Source organism: Vidua macroura, chromosome 6 (assembly GCF_024509145.1).
Source record: "Vidua macroura isolate BioBank_ID:100142 chromosome 6, ASM2450914v1, whole genome shotgun sequence".
In the NCBI taxonomy this organism is placed as follows: Eukaryota; Metazoa; Chordata; class Aves; order Passeriformes; family Viduidae; genus Vidua; species Vidua macroura.
In genome coordinates this window covers 43530509-43546845 of record NC_071576.1, presented here as the reverse complement: position 1 = coordinate 43546845, position 16337 = coordinate 43530509, and positions in this window count along the sequence as shown.

The following is a 16337-nucleotide window of genomic DNA, read 5'->3' as shown; positions in this document are numbered from 1 at the left end:
CTCTGTATGTCACCCCACTCTGTTTCCTCCCCTTTACCCATTGCCCGTTGGTTGTTTTGTACCCTAACCACTCCTACTCCTTTGCCCTTAATACCCAGCCCCGCCTTCCCTCTGGGCTCCTGGAGCTTGCTCCCTCCTAGAGTGCTTGTGTCCCTTCCCTCCTTCTGTTCCTGCGACGCTCCTGAAATATAGCCTCTAGGAATACAGCTACTCCGGAGTCCTCCCGTCCATCCGGTGGAGCTATCCGGGTCCCGCCACCTCCTCCCCGCGGACCGGTCAGCCGAGGGTTTTCCCCCAGACTGGCTGGGCACCCGGGTGAAGCCCGGAGGATTTATAATTTAATACAATTGGCGCCCCAAATGCGGTGACCACTGCCCTGGTCACCGAAGAGCATCTCCTGCGAGCGTCCGGATCCGTGACCCTGCACTCCAGGATCTAAAGCGCCGTTCGCCGCTGCTTCCAGGAGCAGCTCTCCTATTGTTAGAAGGCTTCTGTCTCCTGGCGCTGCTGACAACTCGTGGATATCCGACCCTGCAGCTTCGGGGGAAGCCCCGGATTCCACGAGATCAGCAGCCCTCCACCACCCCGCCAAAGCCTTCTTCATTTCGCCGCGTCCCTGTGTCGGTGAATTTCACTGCTCGACGCAAGCAGCCGACGCAGGCTCTTCTTTTTTCTTTTCTCCTTTTGCTTTGGCCGGGGATCTCTCTTGCAGCGGGAAAAATGGGAAACCGCCTTTCCCCTGCACGACGGGAGTTTTATATCCAAGTTAAGTCCGCCCTTGTGTTGGGGAATGTTTCTGTTAAAAAAGGGGTTTTAAAATCTTTTGTTAATTCTATTTTTGAGCACTTTCCTGACGTCTCCATGGACGACGTCTTTTCTGTTTCGTTTTGGGGGAAAGTTGGACGTTACATTTATGATGTTCAGGTTACGGGGAATTTTAAAGTGGGGAGTTTTTTTCCAATTTATGATTCCATTTTTAATTTAGTTAAATCGAAAGGGGAAAGTTTGGGTCCCAGTTCTCCTACCCCTCATTCCACCCCACTCGCTCCTAACCACACTTCCCCTAAGGGTGGATCGGGAGACAGATCCTGCCAGAATGAGGCACAGGGTTGCTGCTGTCTCCCTGCTGCCTCCCGTTCCACCCTGTCCTCTCCTTGTGTTGGGACTGGCCACCCCAGCACGAGCCCTACCCGTTCCCTCGTTCCGCGAGTCCCCGACCCCAGTTATATCCCCAGTTGCAATAGTTGTTCTAATACTGTGTTAACACCACAAAATGGCAACGGCCTCGTGGCCGATCGCTACTTTTCACAAAATGGCGCCTCTTCCTCCTCCTCACCCCCTCGGGTTCCCGCCATTTTAACATCTCCGCCCCCTCTGTCGGTTGCCGCCCCTGCGTCGGGTCCCACCCCCCAACACACGTTGATCTCTGTGACGTTGGGACCCTCCCATCCTGCCTCCTTGACCACGCCCCTGGGTGGGCCCCTGGTGGGTGGGACAGTCCTGCCGGAAGGCCACGCCCTGGTGGGTGGGTCAGGCCATGCCCCCTCTCCTGCCGCTTCCGGTTCCCACGCTGCCGGAACCGGAAGTAGGCCCAGCCGGAAGCAGGCCATCTTGGCCTGCAGGGTCTCCCGTCACCGGGACCCACCGGCAAGGGAGAGACTCCGCGCCCTAGCCCGCCCTGCCTCATCCTCGGAAGATGGATGAGGGCCGGGGGTTGTCGCTGTCCTCATCCTCGGAAGAGGATGAGGACAGCGACGACCCCGGGCCCACAACCAAGCTGGGGGAGGGCTGGGCCCGGATCCGGGCCGAGGCCATTAAGGATGGGGACCTAGATCTCACAAGGGATCTAGGTCCATTTGCGGCACCAATTGTGTATAAGAGGGGAAAAGAGCCGAGGTGGGAACAGTTACCATACGCGGAAGTGAAGGAGTTGAGGAGAGCCGCCAAAGACTATGGAAGGAATTCTCCTTTCTTTAAAAATGTTTTGGACCTTACCTTTTCCGGACATTCCCTTGTACAACACGACCATCTATATAGCGAAGGCCCTGCTGTCTCCCACAGAAGAAATTCTGTGGGAGATACATTGGAAAAAATTGATTAAGCCTCTCCTAACAAAGTATGATCTCAGGGAGGTGTTAGGAGACGGCGCGGAGGGCCTTGAAGCCTTGGCAGGGGAAGGGGAATTCAGCAGACCTGAGGACCAAATCCTCCTTCCCAAGAATTTGTTAAGTGACATAAGGGACACTGGGAAGGAGGCACTGCTGAAAATCCCCGATGGTACCACCACCCTCCAAAACTTTTCATCAGTTCTTCAAGACCCTGATGAAACTTTTATCAAGTTCGTGGACAGGTTAAAGGAGGCCATCGACAGGCAAATTGAGAACGTCGGGGCCCGAGAAGAACTTCTGCGAAAGATGGCCCTGACCAATGCCAACCCGGAGACCAAGAAGATCCTGAGAGCTCTTCCCCAGGATCCGGAGCCTACCATTGCTAAGATGGTAGAGGCGTGCACCAAGGCGACTTCGATGGAGCAAACAGTGGCATTTGCGGTGAGCAAAGGGGTGGGGGAGGCGATGGTAGACCTGATGAACACTCGCTGTTTCGGCTGCGGCCAGTTGGGCCACATCCAAGCGAACTGCCCACACTGGCCGCCAGATAGGTCTTACCACCTTTACAACCCCTCCCCGAGACCAACATACAGGAATCCCCGCTTCCATCGGCCGGGAAACGGAAGGCAGAGCGCAATGAGGGGCCGCGCCATGACCCCAAATGGCCCGTCCCAGCGCCCGGGGCTGCCATCTCTCCCGGAGAACCACTGCCCCAGTGGTACGTTTCTCCGGATGTCCGCAGCCAGGAGGACAGGCTCCGGCTCCTCAGAAGAACCAGGCAACTGAACTGCGCCCGTCGCCAAGTCCTCCAGACCAGCCTTCACGTCATGTTTCCAGATGAGGACTTGGTTAGCGTCCCAGCGGGATTCCTGCCACCGCCCTACTGTGACTACCCTGCCACTGTTTTGCTGTTAGGAGACACCGCCAACACGCCGGACAACCTCACCATCATCCCAGAGGTCGTCTACTTCGAGCCGGGGACAGAGCTCACCGTCTCCGTGGTATGTTACCAGCCTCCGTTCTCATTGCCTAAGGGGTCTCCTTTAGCCCTTTGCTACATCTTGCATGTCCACACAGAAGACACCAGCATGGACCTTTCAATGGACCTTTCTTCGGATTTGGACTCTTCGGCCTTTCTTGTACAAAGTGTAAGCAACAGAGACCTATTATTAAGACTTCTTTTGTTTTACAGGGAAAGTCCATCTCACTAGACCTGATGGCAGACACTGGCGCGGATGTTACCATCATTCCCCAGGCAGAGTGGCCTCGCGACTGGGAGTTGGTGTCCCCTTGTGGCACAATCTCCGGCGTGGGAGGTGCTGTCAATTCCCACCGGAGCAAACATCTGGTATGTGTGGAGGGGCCGGAGGGTCAAGTTGCCACGATTAGGCCTTTTGTGGTAGCTTCCAACATCAAATTGTTAGGTAGGGACGTTTTGTCCCAATGGGGTGCCTGACTTGACATCCCTAGCCCTGCGTGGGACTTTTAGTCTGGGCCATTGCGGAGCGCATCTCCCCACCACTCAATTGGAAGACAGATACACCAGTGTGGGTGGACCAGTGGCCCTTACCATCTGAAAAATTAAAGGCGCTCAATGAACTTGTGGAGGAGCAGGTGCGCCTGGGGCATTTAATACCTTCCACCAGCCCCTGGAACACAACTGTCTTTGTGATCAAGAAACCCGGCAAGGACAGGTGGTGCCTGCTCCAAGACCTACGCAGGGTTAATGATGTCCTCGAAGATATGGGTCCCTTGCAACCAGGCCTTCCCTCTCCCTCCATGCTGCCCCGGGATTGGCAGCTTGCCATCCTTGACATCAAGGATTGCTTCTTTAACATCCCTTTGTATCCTGGAGATGCTCCCAGATTCGCCTTCTTGGTTCCCTCCATCAACCGAGGAGAGCCATATAAACGCTATCAGTGGACCACTCTGCCCCAGGGAATGAAAAATTCCCCTGTTCTCTGCCAAACTTTTGTGGCTCAGGTCCTTTCCCTGGTTCGTCGCCTCTTTCCCGAGGCAATCTTTTTGCACTACATGGACGACATTTTAATTTGCGCTGCTGATGCGAAATACTTGCGAGCAGCATTGGAAAAGACAATAAACACCATCAAGGACTCGGGATTCCAAATTGCGGAGGAAAAGATCCAGCTGTCATCCCCCTGGAAATATTTAGGCTTCCTAATCACAGGAAGGACTGTCGCGCCCCAGTCCCTCACCATCAAGGACAACCCTCAAACCCTGCGGGACTTGCAGCAGCTCTGCGGGACCATCACGTGGATCCGACCTCTCCTAGGACTCACCACAGAGGAGCCGTCGCCGCTGTTCCAACTGCTGAAAGGCGACGGCGACCTGGCATCCCCACGCCATCTCACCCCGGATGCCCGTGAGGCCCTGGAGAGAGTCGCAGCTGCTATCAAGTCCCGCCAGGCACATCAGGTCGTGCAGTCCCTCCCCATCAACTGTGCCATCTTAGGTAAGTCCCCAAACTTACATGCCCTCTTATTCCAGTGGTATGACAGCCAGAGGGACCCACTCTTAATCATAGAGTGGTTGTTCCTCCCACATCAGCCCGCAAATACAGTTACACCTTTTCCGGAATTAATGGCAAAACTTATTATCAAGGCCCGCCAGTGCCTCCGGACCCTCGCAGGGTGTGACCCAGCATGCATCTACTTACCATTAAATTTGGACCAATTGGATTTCCTCTTACAAACAAATGAAAATTTACAGATTTCAGTAGACAGCTATCCTGGTCAAATTTTAATACATTATTCCAAACACAAACTTTTTAAAGACACCTTGTATTTGGCCCCAAAATCCTACAAAAGTAAAACTCCATTGACAGGTGCTCTCACGGTGTTCACCGATGGGTCAGGTAGATCCCACAAGTCGGTGATCACCTGGAAGGACCCGGACAGTCAGAAGTGGGAGTCTGACGTCCAAATAGTTCAGGGTTCCCCCCAGATCGCTGAACTTGCAGCGGTCGTGAGAGCCTTCAAAAAATTTCAACAACCTTTTAATCTCGTCACTGATTCGGCTTATGTGGCTGGGATAGCAGAAAGGGCTGAACATGCCCTACTTAAAGAAATTCACAACAAAGCACTGTACAGCTTGCTCTTGGAATTAATTTGGCTTATCTCTCACCGGGAGCAACCATATCATATTTTGCATGTTAGGTCACACACAGACCTGCCAGGCGACATCACTGAGGGCAACCGGAGAGCAGACGCCCTAGCGATGCTGGCCACCTCCACCTCTATAAACCCTACAATTTTGAAATCCACCTTGTCAGATGTCCACAGGCAGGCTTAGATGAGCCACGCCTTTTTCCACCAGAATGCTCCGGCGCTTTGCCGCCAGTTTAAAATCTCCAAGGAGCAGGCGCAGGCCATCTTAGCCACATGCCCCAATTGCCAATCCCAGGCCTTACCATCCTTAGCGACGGGGGTTAACCCCCAGGGATTGGGGGCATTGGACATCTGGCAAACGGACATAACACACTTTCCCTCCTTTGGGCGGCTGAAGTACGTCCATGTGTCTGTAGACATGTTCTCGGGGGCAGTGTTTGCCTCCACCCACACGGGGGAAAAAACAAAGGATATCATCAAACACTTATACATGGCTTTCTCCACCTTGGGTGTCCCTAAAACAATAAAGACAGACAATGGACCAGGGTTTGTGTCCAAACAGTTCATGGAATTCATGCAACAATGGGGCATTGATCACATCACTGGAATTCAGCACAACCCTACAGGGCAATCAATCGTGGAAAGAAAACATCAATAAATTAAAAAACTGCTAGAGCAGCAAAACGATTCGGCCCTTACCACGAGCCCTGTAGAGAGGTTGTGCAAAGCCCTATATGTTCTCAATTTCATGAACTGTTCAGACCGCGAGCCAAACCCCCCGATACTGCGCCACTTTCACAACAACACCAGGGCGCAGTTAAAAGAAAGACCACCAGTGCTCGTGAAAGACCCTGAGTCCAGTATCATCAAAGGTCCGTACCCGCTGATAACGTGGGGGAGAGGGTATGGCTGTGTCTCCACAGAACAGGGCCCCAGGTGAATCCCCGGCAAATTCATTAAACCATACCGGGAAGACATCGTGAAAGAAAGCCACCCCCCGGACCACTCCCCCGAGACGTCAACTCCGGCCAATACCACCGTCACCTGGAGTCGGAGGAAAAGGAAGGGAAGCAGACCCATCGACACCGCCACAAGGACTTTGATAACTAATCGATACTTCCCACTGGCTTGGACAGTTTACCCCCTGACCCCATCCCCAACCATTCCTTACCCTTTCCCGTCCTACCACTTTCCTCGCTCCCCTTACCCTCACACCTGACCCCACATTTTTCTGTTTCAATGTTAATTTAAACAGGGGAGGATGGGGATTTGAAGGGACCCTTGGTCTTATTTTCTTTTTGTATGTTTGAGTTATTAGACTACCGACCACCCAGATGGCAATTACATCAGCCAGAACACCCCGCAGCGACCGGCTTCCTGCAGCTGCCTTCGTCACCATCTTATGGCTCCACCTGGCAGGAAGCTGGCTCGTGCCACAGCCCAAGGAAAACGTCTGGGTCACGCTGGCAAAGTCTATAGGACAAGAACAGCTTTGCATGGCCATGGGCAGTGTAGACAATCCGTTGTCTACATGCCTGGTGGGAGTCCCCCTGTTCGAAAATGATTTTCCATTCACGGGGATGAAACTCAACCCGGCGGACTCCTGGATGGGTTGGATGAGGACACTGCCACAGGCACCACAGGAACCCCAGGAATTGGACCTACTGGGGTCCACAAGGGCCCACCTTTGTATTCGGTTTTATACTAAGGCCCCACAAACAGAACCAGGGCAAAACATCAAAGACGTAACACCAGCAAATAGAAAATACATCAATGAGTGGTGCAATTCCACAAGCCCTGTGTTGTCCAAGTCCTACCCATTCCCTAAGGAGCTCCCTCGAGGTGTGTTTCTCATCTGTGGGGACAGGGCGTGGGCTGGGATCCCCTCCAATATCAAAGGGGGTCCCTGTAGCCTTGACAAGCTTACGACGCTAACCCCCAATAAAACCCAAATTCTGGATTGGAAGAAGAAAAGTCAATTGGCACGCAAAAAGCGATCGTATGGTGAATTTGACCCAAATTGCGATTCCGAAATTTATGATTGGAGTAAGGGAAAGAGGGTCGCCGCTTCTATTTTTCTCCCATGGTACGTGGCAGCGAAAGCCCTCGGTGAGATTTCTCACCTGGGGTGTTGGACGAGTAAGCAGGCCAACACTACATCTGCCGCATTATCAGACCTCTTGGCAGAAGAAGAGACCACCAGGCACGCCACCTTACAGAACAGAGTGGCCATCGATTTTCTGCTGCTCGCCCATGGCCATAGCTGCGAGGACTTTGAAGGGATGTGCTGCTTCAACTTGACATCGAAGAGCACATCCATCCAAGCCAGCATCCAGCGGATCCAGGCGTTAGTCAAAGACTTAAAGACTGAAACCAGGGCTGTGGACGCGGTGAACAAGACCTTCTCCCAGTGGGGTGTTCCTGGGTGGGCCGTGCCAATCGTTAAAGGTTTAATTTGGATTTTGATTATTATTTTCTTAATTTCTGTAGCCTTAACTATTTTTAAGAAAATGTTAACGAGGAACTTGAGGAATGTTTTTTTAATAAATCAGAAAGGGGGAGTTGTGGGAGGGGTTCCTGCTCTCCCTTGGGAGGCAGCAACAGTCTAGAAAAGGTTGCCAATCAACTGCTGCCCTCCACCCCAGTTGAGCTGTCCATCAATGCTTGGTACTCTCCCCAGTTCCAGAAAGTTCAGTTGTTCTGTTATCCCCATTGGCCCCTATTAGAATACCAATCCTCCTCTGTACCCCGATTGGTTCTCTGTATGTCACCCCACTCTGTTTCCTCCCCTTTACCCGTTGCCCGTTGGTTGTTTTGTACCCTAACCACTCCTACTCCTTTGCCCTTAATACCCAGCCCCGCCTTCCCTCTGGGCTCCCGGAGCTTGCTCCCTCCTAGAGAGCTTGTGTCCCTCGTCTCCTCCTCCTGTTCCTGCAACTCTCCTGAAATAAAGCCTCTAGGAATACAGCTACTCCGGAGTCCTCTCATCCGTCCGGTGGAGTTATCCGGGTCCCGCCACCTCCTCCCCGCGGACCGGTCAGCCGAGGGTTTTCCCCCGGACTGGCTGGGCACCCGGGTGAAGCCCAGAGGATTTATAATTTAATACAATGTCCAACATCAGTTCAGAAGGCTGAATGATTTCTTTCTAATAACTATGCTATAATACATTAATATACTATATAAAACTACATACCTACTTTACTAACTACCATATCTAACTAACAACTTGTGACCCTGTTTGCGAGAGTCCAGACACAGGTGGATCCGATTGGCCACCAGGCACAAAAAATCCTCACCAGAATCCAATCAAACAATCACCCCAGCTAAAGAAGTCTCCAAACACATTCCACATGAGAAAAACAAGGAGCAGAAATAGAAATTGTTTTTTCTTTCTTTCTCTCTGTGCACCTCTATGAAAAATCGTGAGAGCAAGCTTGCCACACAGACACACACCAGTTCTGTGTGCATGCACCCACTCCTGTCTCTCTGGAGAGAAACTGAAACATCCTTCAGTCAGTCCTGCCTCAAAATCCTTATGCAGGCTATTACACAGTCTCTTACAGAGAACTAAAGCTTTTCAGCTTCTGTGTGTAAGCTAGCAGGAAATTATGATCCTGCTTTTACCCTGGTTTACCTCATGGGCAGGGAGAGGTGAAACAGCCTGAGCACAAGGCTTGCTGTGTGAGCCAGGACAGGACCCCTGGATCCTGGCTTGCTTTTTTAACATCTGGATTGTGTGCACTGGCATCAGCTTGAAGGCATGATGATGGAGAGATCTTTGAAAGCATCTGAGGGATTTAGAAGTGCATTATGTACTCCGAAATGTAGCACTTCATGCGTGTTCAGTATGCCACTGGCGCGGCTTTGTGTTGCTACAGGATGTGTAAAAACATACATTGCCCACAATAGTTTTGAGGACTAAAGGTGGATTATCAAACACTGGACATAAGTGAGTGTCTAGTAAAAAACTTGATCAGCATGTGGTTGTTTTCCATTACATGGAATCAGCTTTTTGATGGTCTGGGCATTATAAGCTCAGTCCTGCTGACAGTGCCTAGAGAGCTGCTTTTAGCTGAGGAAGTGTCTCAGTTTTCCTCCTGTTTTCACTGCCTGCCACATGCCCTGATGGCCAAAGCGTCCCACCAGCCATTCACTAGTTCTAGCTCTGTGTGTTGCCGTCTTTCTGCAAGGAGTAGAGAGTCATTCCAGTGATGTTGAAAAGTGAATTTTGCTGTACTTTGGAAGACTCGTGGGCCAGCAGCCGAGGTCAAAACCTCAGACTAATGTGATTTGAAGTTGGATTTATTACTTACACTTTCCTAGAGGTTTCTGTGCAATGCCACTGCTTTTTAACCTCATTTCAGTTTGCCTTGCTTAGACAAACTTTTCTATGGTCTTCCTGAAGAGCCAGGACCTGACAGGGCATCTCCAGGATGGCAGAGACCTGCCCAGTTTTCCGAAGTGTTTCTTCATAGCCTCTGATGGCAAATGACTCCCTGAGCTGGATTGCAGGTGAGGAGCAGTGTCTGCAGTGCCCAGAAGGAGAGTGGGGAATAGGCACCACAAACCTCTGTGGCCAAGATCACAGATCCATGGGGAAACAGGAGTCTGCTTATCATTGATAGCAGTGATGTATTAAAATATAGCAGCTGGCTTAACTGGCAGGGCTGGACTCCCTCTGCTGTGGGACTGGGATGGTGCATGGGGTGCCTGCCAGGCCTCATCAGTCTGTGTTGCCTTGGCCAAGTGAGCGTCCAGGGCAGGAAGGGGACGAGGGAACACCCTACCACTGGGGCTCCCCATTGTTTCTACCTGTGGAAATGGCTCCTTTCTTAGGGGTGATAATTGCTATGGGGATTTTAGTGAGGCAGGAGGCAGCGTGGGATGGCTACAGCAGGATGGCAGCAGCTGAAGTGAGACTCTGGCAAGGGGCAGGGGGAAGGCAGATGGTTCTGAGCCTCCAGAAGGATGGTGAGGTGTCAAGGTCAGGATTGCTCCCTGAGGTGACCTTGAGGAATTCAGTGTGTCAGTGCCTGCTCATTTCACAGGGCCCTCTCAAGCAGCCTCAGGAGCTGAGAGGAGACTTCAGTGGCTGCAGGAAGGGGAGAGAGGGTCCCTTCATCCCACCTGGGTGGGATGAGAAGCAGTTGGCTGAAAAATCACATCCAGGCTGGGAATGGAAAAAATACCTTTGTGAAAAAGGCAGCAAGGCATGGGTTGGGCTGCAGGAAATGTCTTGTGCCAGCTGAGGGAGAGTCCTCAGAGTCCTTCAAGTGCCTTCTGCCCAAGTCACTCTGCAGCAGCCCCTGCCAGACTCCTTGTGAGCTGTGGTACGGCTCTGACCACTGCTTAGTCATTCATCCTGTCTTGCTGTTACACTTGCTGTGGAGTCTTCTCCATACATTAGTGCTTAGGTTGCTATCTTGCTGTCTTTTCCAGATGTCCATTATTTCAATGTTTTCAGCCAGTGGTGTGGGAAAAAACAGAGCACGGTCTCTAAAGAAACGTTTCCTAGCCTTGGGCAATTCCCAGCCTGACCTGGTGAGATGCAGGCAACAGTGTAGGGGGGAAGTAATGCAGCCCTAGTAAAGAGTTAACCACTGACCCTATTGAAGCATTGTAATAACCCACTGATGGAGAAAGGATAGGGAAAAAATCAAACAGTCTTTACTCCAAAAGGAGGAGAGAAGCAATTAACATGGTCAGATGTGGGAAATGTGACAGGGGAGGTGACCAGAACCAGAATTTGCACTGATACCCTTCTCCTGTCAATCTTGCCAGGGAACATGACAGGCAAGAAGAGTCAAAGAGCAGCCGAGGGATTCTGAAATCAAAGGGCTTTGAAGGCTGGATCAGAGAATAGAGCAGTTTCTCCATCTGCTTTGAATTTATTGTTGCTAATGAGGAAGCACGCTCTGGTCTGAGTGAACATGTTTGACCAGAGGGGTCACCTGATATATCCATCACACAGGTATTGAGAGACTCTCTCCAAGTTAACCCTTTCACTGTCAAGTCCTTACAAGTGAGCAGTTCAGAGGAGAGAGAGACATGCTGTTTGGACTAACAGATCCTATTTATCCGTGTGACTGGTGGGAGCTCCTGCAGGCAGAGCTGAAAATCCCAGCATCAGCCCATCCTGCTGATTGTGTCATAAGCAGGTGTGAATCTTCTGCTTCCCTGCTGATGTTGGCTGTGGTCAGTCTTACTTAGCTATGAATACAGGATCATGACTGAGCATTACTTTGCTCAGTGACATACAACTCATTTATATACAAAGCTGGAAGGGGTTGTTTCAAACACTTATATACAGCAAGGCCACATGCTCACTTTGGATGCTGTCTCTGTCAGCAGGAGTTGCATAAGGGGACTGACCTCCCTCCCCCAGCATCCCCATTAGGGTTCCTAAGCAATGGAGACTACAGTGCATTGGGGTGAAGGAGCAGATGGAAAAGTAGGCTGATGAGAAAAAGAGGAGAGTTGGAATTAGAGGCCTTTGGCAACCCATGAGAATTTATCTTGAAATTGGTAGCCTCATTATCTAAATACCAAACACCAACCTTCCTATTCCAGATTCCTAAAAACTCTTCTGTCCTTTCCTGCCCTAAATGCTGATGCCATCACATCTGATTTTCTCTGACTCCTGATAATGCTGAAGGCACAACAGCCAGAGATGAAAGCCATGGGGATCTGCTTGCTGAGGTTATGATCCCCAATTATCATTCCAGGCTGCTGCCTATCTGCAAGGCAAGAGCTGTAGATGAGGCTCAGAGAGCCTCAAATCCTCCAAGAGGGACAGAGTGTGCATGTGAGCCACATCTCTGACTCATCACTGAAGAGATTGTTGAGGGAGCCTCAGTTACTACTGAGAACTTGGTGGTTCACACTGCAGAATTACACTCCATTTATTCTTCTCTTGAGCACTGCAGAGCTCTGAGCCAAGCTGGCCATTAGAGCAGACATGGGTTGCAAAGGTAGGTTCAGGGAATGTGTTCAGAAAACTTGCAAAGCAGGTGACTGGATGCTTGAGTGGGTCCATCTCCTGTGAATCCTCTTCTAGCTGAAGTTGCTAGCTGAACTAGCAACTAGCTAGTTGAAACTAGCTGAAGAGATAGTTGTGTTAAAAGTATAGAAATCTGGCAAAAGATTAACCCCCCTGCTGTCCAGCTGGTCCTCAAAGATCAGAGGGGTTGGGTGTGGCTGGGCTTATTTTCTGGTAAGTCTGGTTGCATTTAATATGATCCCAGATGCACAAATTCTGTGGGTCACACTTAAGTCTGGTCACCTTCACTACCACTGATGCACAAATAGTGCAGTTTCTTGGAGCAGCATGTTACAGTTTACTGTCAGATTGCTGGTGATAAATTCACCAGACTTGCAAAACATAAATGTATAGCACTATGTACAAGTGTTCCTGGGAATATTCCAATGCAGTCAGAGGCAAAATCTGATGAAACAGGCTCCCTGCTTTGGGGAGGAGAGAAGAGCAAATTGATCTGTGTGCAAGGTAGGGTCATATTCTCATCCTCTGCCACTGAGGATTTCAAATGCCCCTTTATACTTCTGGCAGAAGTAGAGGTGAAACTGTAGTCGAAATATCCTGTTATTGCCATAATAAATTGAAGGGGAGAGGCAGCCATCTTATGTGGCAGTGAGGGATATGGAGAATTACAAAGAGTGATTAGACAGTCTGGGGTTTGTGCAAGGGTAGAACAGAACCCTGATGTGTTAGGGTGTCACTCCCTCTTCCACCACTTCCAGAGAGAAGGGTCCTCCCACCTGATAAGCTATCAGTCAGCAGGCCATCATGCCCACTGTCATGCCAACATAATCCCTTCACCATATAATCTCTCAGCACATCTGACGGAAATCCTTTCACTACTTATTTGAGGGCATATCTCATTGTTTTAGGCCTCTTTCCTGCACTGCAAAACACATTTAAACTTTTAAACCACTTTTAAAGCACAGGATGAGACAGATTAGTCCCATCCATTCAGAAGGGGATACAGTATGGCCTTAACTTGCCATTTCCAGCCTGACCTGTCCTAGGTGAAGGGTGTTGGCCTGCCTATGGCTGCAATTTAGGTCAGTGCAGCTGTGTGTGCTCTCAGGCACTGGGAGCAGAAGTCACTGTGAGTTAGCATGGTTCAGGTGATGTGCAATAACATTAAAAGGTGGTGGGCTGAGTGTGTGGCTGAACCCTGAGATTTGCATGTGCTTAAAACCATGAAATGCCATTACTCTCTGGGGATTCATTTACAGGCAGTCTCAGTTTGTGATCAAGTGAGAGTGTGTGACAATGTCTTTACTGTACCTTGTTATCTTTTTTCTCTTCTGGAAGACTGTCTTTTCTGAAGTATTTCTCTTCAGTTGTCTCCTTGAATGTCAGGATATGTAGTTTTAGGGCAATCTGTCATTTGGCTTCATCAGTGTTGCACAGAGTCTCTTAACAGCACTTCTGGGCCTGCTTCAGTGGATGGTGATAATGTGGTAGATACCAAATAGAAAAGGATCTTGGAGTGGATGAAGGGTGTTGTGGCCATTGGTTAATGAGATATTTAGGATTATGTTTTCAAGTAAAGTGTTGGGAATTAAAGAGACAGTGAGTTTTCAAGGGCATTTTATCTACTGGGAGTGTTTAAACCTGGAAATGCACAGTATTGATAACACAGCAGGATTAAAGTTTGCTGCATCAGATTCAGCACAAATTTGGTTGTCAGCTAGCAGATAGAGTACAAAGTCCTTAAGCAGCAGTTAATTCTCTTATTTGGAGGCTTTCTGCTTGCTGACTGCTAAGCTCCAAATACTGGCTGACAAGTGTCTGTTTAGAGCATTGTCTATTCTTAAATCTCCCTTCTGAACTGCTCCCTGCTGCTGTACTGGGTCTGGCTCACTGAACAGCTGACTGAACTCAGCACTGAAATCAGCAGGACCAGGTGCATTCACTGCATACTCCAAACATAGCATGGCTTGGGGATCTGGCCTTTCAGACCAGAATTAGTAGATATATTTTTAACACAAATTGTTTTTTCAGTTGAATAGGTATTGTTCTTCTAAATCCAAGGCTTTGCTAAGTCCAGCCAGAGTTAGATCAGTTAAAAGTCACGTCATGTGTATTAAAATAGTCCCATGGTGTTGGTTGCTCTCAGCCTGCCATTTCTCATCACTAGGCTGACTAGGGAACATTTTCAGTCTGGCTGCTCGCAAAGAGCAGAGTACAATTGATCCTTCCCTTCCCTGCATCTCTCTCACTTCCTTTCCTTTTTTCCCCTGTAATGCACTTAGCACCAAATAAAAAAGGGAAGTTGTAGTCACTGGAGCAGTATTGATGTTGTCATTGCCTTCCTAACAGCACCTGTGACAATGTGTTATTTTTCCCGGCCCCAGTCAGCTCCGGAGTGCCCGGCTTGGGCGCCTCTGTTTCTCGCTGGGACTGGTGCTTGTCGCAATTCCCAGGCGCTTCTGCTGCCGCACACTCGGGCGGGCTGGCCGTGTTCTGCCATTGGCACTAGGGAGGAAACAAAGAGGCAAAGGAATTGTCCAATTCGTCCACGAGGGAGGCTGAAAGGCTTTAATGGCCGCGGGAGCTGCGGTGGAAAAGCTGCAAACCGCCCCCAACTCCACGTGGTTGATAATGGCGCCGGGACTGGGGGAGGTGTGGGATTTTATAGGGGGCAGGACAAGGAGGGCAGAAGCCCTCCTGCCCAATGGGGACAGGTGCCGTGGCGGTGTCGTGGACCATGGTGACCAATGGGAATGCGGCAGGGGCAGACATGGGGCTCCGGGGCGAATGGGGCTGGCGGGAACGGGGTGACGGGCACAGAAGTCTCTGGACCGGACAGGGAGTGGTTACAGGAGTGGCAGGCTGAAGCTCCAATAGTAGGAGACCCAGAGCGAACCACCATGGGGGGGGAGAAACACGGGGGGTGCAGAGGGGTACACAGAACCAGCTAACTAACATAGATCAGAACCCCTAATCTGAACCCAAACATGGGATGCAACAAGCACCCACCTGGATACAGAGCCCTGTGCTGCCTTCAGTCCTGTCACAGGTTAATTAACACCAGACAGTTCAGTCCTGTGTCCTCACAGCAGAGCTGCCCTCCAGCCTGTGCTCCAAACTGGACAGGAAGGTGCTACCACGGCATGAAAAACAGCTGGGGGTAAGGAGGCAGAATCTGTGGAGCTGGCTTGGGTTTGCCTGTGATTTCAGGAGTGCAGTAGGACTGTGTGGTCATACAAAGGCAGTACACAATGACAGGGACTTTGGGGACAAGGGATCTTTTTGGTGATGCATTTAGAAGACTCTTGGTGGAGGGCTCCTGAGAGATATGAAGGGATGAAGAGAGGCAGAAACACTGGTTAAGGAGTTTATAATTTTAAAATGGCTTGTGACATTTTCTTTGGTAGTCGACATACAGTAGATCTCAAGAGGAAACTAACAGACACGTGAAGTTCTTTGTAGGTCAGCCCAAATAAAGGACAACACCTGAACATAACTAGCTCATTGCAGACATTTCTCTGTCAGGTGTGGAATGTCCAAATATCATAAATGCTATAATAAAAGTGAGTTAATAAGGCAATAAATGGCAATTATGAAGTCCCTGGTTGATTTCAGAAGAAACAATAAATGTGTATTTCTATTTCAGTTAGGATGGCTGAAGGCCCCTTCACTGTTCCCTGCATCTTCTTCATCTCAGGTGTATTTGAGCATTATGTCATCACTCCCCCCATGAGACATCCCTAGTATCTGCAGGCTCTGCAGACCTCCTAAAGGCCTGCTGAGGCTGTACTGTCTCCCAGGGCACATTTAATCTGTAACAGATCCTATAGTAAGTGCTGGAAAACAGCATTTAAAACAAAAAAACAAAACAAAACAAAAGAAAACAAAACAAAAAAGAACCCAAAAAAAAAACCTAACCAAAAAACCACAAACACCCTAGGCAAAAGGGACCTTAGATGTGAAAATGGAATTAATGTCAGTGAATTGATCAGAATCATCCAGGCTTGGTTCAATCCCTTTCCCACTCTGCATGCACATGAGCTTCATACAGCAGGGACTTTAAATACCTGGAACTTATTTCCTGTGCCCATTCATCTGCCC